This window comes from Monopterus albus, unplaced genomic scaffold, assembly GCF_001952655.1.
Source record: "Monopterus albus unplaced genomic scaffold, M_albus_1.0 scaffold78.1, whole genome shotgun sequence".
NCBI classification, from domain to species: Eukaryota; Metazoa; Chordata; class Actinopteri; order Synbranchiformes; family Synbranchidae; genus Monopterus; species Monopterus albus.
The window spans coordinates 965,605-969,344 of record NW_018127958.1 but is presented as its reverse complement, the minus strand read 5'-3'; the positions used below and the strand labels follow the sequence as shown (position 1 = coordinate 969,344).

General features: G+C 39.7%; 1 protein-coding gene across 2 annotated transcripts in view; it reads right to left on the bottom strand.

Annotated features, from left to right (window-relative positions):
• The window catches only part of relch (RAB11 binding and LisH domain, coiled-coil and HEAT repeat containing), a 34,617-nt gene that overhangs the window by 29,498 nt on the left and 1,379 nt on the right, over positions 1-3,740 (bottom strand). The gene's annotated exons all lie outside the window — the stretch shown is intronic.

Below are 3,740 nucleotides of genomic sequence, written 5' to 3'. Positions count from 1 at the left end.
AGGCTAGAAGCATGCAGGGCGGTGACTAACCACTAGCTCACCTTTCTAAAATCGGATGGAAACTTTATTAATGAGTTAAAACAGAGACCTTTAAAGTTGTGTGGGATGGTCCTATTTTAGCCAAGAAAGATTCTGACTCATTATAGAAAGGGGAAGCCAAATCCATCATAGAATGGTAACTTTGCTGAGTCTTTTCCTTCATGGAAAAACCTACTAGGCTGCCCTGGTAGTTCCGCCTGTGGTGTTACTGTGGCTTTTCTTCCACTGCAATGTAAATGAGACTGGCCTATTTGCTCTCTGGTATCAATATGCAGTAGAAGGTCAAGTCATATGCAGCAAGTGGTCTTGTTAGCCAAAGTTATGGAGCAGCGACTGTATTAATAATAAAACTGATTTTTTTTCCCCACTTGATAAAATCAGTTGGTGTAAAAGTGGATATTTTGGTTTAGCATTTAGCTTACAGTAAAACACACACAATGTAGGTTGAGACCATGACTAATGACTGTACAGTGCCAGTGTTTCATGTAGGTTGAGACCATGACTAATGACTATACAGTGCCAGTGTTTCTGCATTGGTTGTGTGTGTGTGTGTGTGTGAGAGAGAGACTGTCGCTGCTGTCACACTGACATAGAGGTTAACCCCCTTTTCCTGTAGAGAACATCCAACTAGCCTATCAGTTGAGTGCCTGTGGTGTGTAATGTCTGAACTTTGATATGTATATGTGATACTTCAGACTGCTCTCCCTTCACTGCACTCCCAGCAGGCAGGTTGTGCTGCGCACACACAGTCTTTTTTTCATTCTCTCGCTCCATGCATCTGAGTACGCGTGTCACCATCTCACATTCCATCGCACGTTACAAATAAGCTTTCATTAGCGTGCTGAATGAAGGACGCCTCCTCATCTCTTTGCTTGATTTTTTTTTCACAAAAACATCTCAGAGGTAAACACTCTTTAGGGATAGGAAAGACACCAATCTACAGGAGAGCTTATCTGTTCTAGCAAGTAGAAAAACAAAGCAAATGAACTGGAGATGGAGCGTTTAGATTGAACAAAGACAGACTTAAAAAGCACTGATAGAAATACAGACAAGGAGATGAGAGACCAGTTAGGTACCAGCCAAAGGTTTGGACATGTTTTCCCATTAAGTGCATCCAAACCTTAGACTGTTAGTGTGGTCAACAAATTTCTATTTTAAATGGAGGGGATCTTTTGGCAAGACTGTCAGTTATTTAGAGTGTGTCTATATAAATTGGATGAAACAATGCTGCACAAGTTATAAAGGATACACAGGCATGCACACAAACCTGTCTGATATTCATTTCACAAAACATAACTCTGAAAATATGAACAAAATGTAACAATGAACAAGCTTAAAGTGCGCCTATGATTACCACGTAGGGTATGATTCTAATTTAGACTCACACTTATGTGTAACTAAACTATGCTATACAGTTGCAAATACACATTTTGTGCGTGTAAGTAAGAGGTAATATTTTTTATGGAAAAAATTTAGTCCAGTGTTAATTCACAAATGTCAAGGTACCATAGCTGCTGTAGTACCAGTACCAAACACTAATGCATGATAATAACACATGTTGTGATGTGAGCTACATTAAAGCTAACATACAAATGCCCATGCACGATTCCATCGGCATCTACAGACAAAAACACAGCTCAGTGAAAGGCCTCGATATGAACAGGCAGCCAGCTGCAGCCAGTCCAGGCTGACTGCACATGGAGCCTGGCTAACTGGGACATCATATGGTGAGAAAATAATAATAATTATAATAATAAAGAGGACATTTGAGTTTGAGCCAACTAATAGGGTTGCTACTAAGGTAGAGGTACAAAAAGACCGCTCTGAAGTTTAATCAAACAAACAGCACTGATATAAACCTCAACTGTCTAGACCTGTGTGCTGCGTGTGACCAGGATTGAAAATATATGACCACAGGTGCTACCCTTAAAGCTTCTTCACATCACAAGAGCAAATAACCACCAGCCAATAAGGGCTGAAGAGAAATTCGTTCACCCTTCTTTGCTAGAGATGCCTTGCTGTGTCATGTAGCTTAGAGCTATTTGCTCTAAGCACCATGATGCTTGGCAGGTTGATAAAAGGCTTTAGGTATAATGCTACTGTTAAAAAAAGGTGCATCTTAATGCTGCATTGCAACAACATGCCCCTCAAGCATGAGGAAAAAGATAATCCCAGTGATCACATGAGGCCTTGCATATCATTATTTGTATGTTGCAAAAAAAGTGGCATTGCCTTGGGCTGAGTCCATTGTTTTCTATTTGATCAACTCCCATCAACAGCTTCAATTTAGCTTCTTCCAGGAGTTCATACTTTTATGAATCTTTGCTCTTATCAAAAGCTCATAAGATTATGATTACTCTTTCTTTCATGACCTGCCTGTCAGTTTCACAGCAGGTGAGCTGTCTGGTCCTCTCATGCTTTTCAAAAACATTGTCATTTAGCCTATTTTCTGTTACAGTGCCCCAAACTTTTAGGGGATTTATATTAATGCAACACACACGCACACTATTGCAGTGTTTTGTGCTGTGGTTTTTAAGATTATTTCTAGTATGTGCAACAGGGTGGGGTTTCATATTGACAGATAATGGATGCAGTGAATCTGACTGGCTAAAGCCAGTTATCTTGACCCACATGCAAGACTATACATCAGAGTCCTGACATATCAGGTCATTGTCCACACTGCATCAACACAAGGAAAAATCTTCTGGTTATAAAACATCATCCTTTCTTTCTATTTATTTAAATCTCTCTCTAAGTTCTCTCAGCTGGGAAACTGCCAACCAAATGTTTATACAATGAAACCTCTTCATCTGGCTTTGTTGCTTAGTTTATGCCAAGACAGCAAAAGTTAGAATCACAGTCCCTCTGGCAGGACATACTGCAAATACCCAGAGCCATTTGTAAAATAAAACACTGATTAGAATCTTGGAATTGGTGCAGAGAAAAGCCAGTGGCAAAATAATGGGGCTACGCCCTGTAGAGGTCTGTTCATTTGTGTAAAATCAGGCCACTGAACAGTCAATTCAATTGACAGCCTATAGAGCTTCCTCCTTATGTGTCTCAGATTGCTGAAAAAATAGGATGGCTGTCTAACCATATGGGTCACTGACATCATTCCTAACCTCTATCTCCTGGATCTAAGATAAATATACTTTGACCAGATCCAGTCTATAACTCAGCATCTGAGTGTTACCATCCGAGTTTTGGCCACAAGTCTGGTGTCACAGCCGACTTTCATGTACATGGGAGTTACTCATAGATCTTGTCCCTTACCTGGTCGTGTTTACAGTATACAGCTGGCATGTTTTTGTGTATTCTACAATATGAACAGAAATGGAAGAGGACTTTGACCTCTCACAGTCCACTTTCACATCGACTATTGCATTACACATGGTCTATGCAGATTAAACCACAAGTCATATATCTGCCCTGGTGAACAGACAGCGATTGAAAAGAAAAGTATCATGTATTCTGTATAATCAATTGGGATAGCTTGCAGAAAGAAATTAGACTGAAGAGTTCAGTATGCCAGGCTGCATTCAAGGCTACTGTAAACTCTATGCCACTTAGATCTGTCTTTAACTCATTTTATCTTTGTTAATATTGATTTCACTATTCTTAGACTATCTGAACTCTCATACTTTGTCATTTGGTTTTTAGTTTTGTTTTACATGTATGCTAGATGCTTTATAATCCTGCTG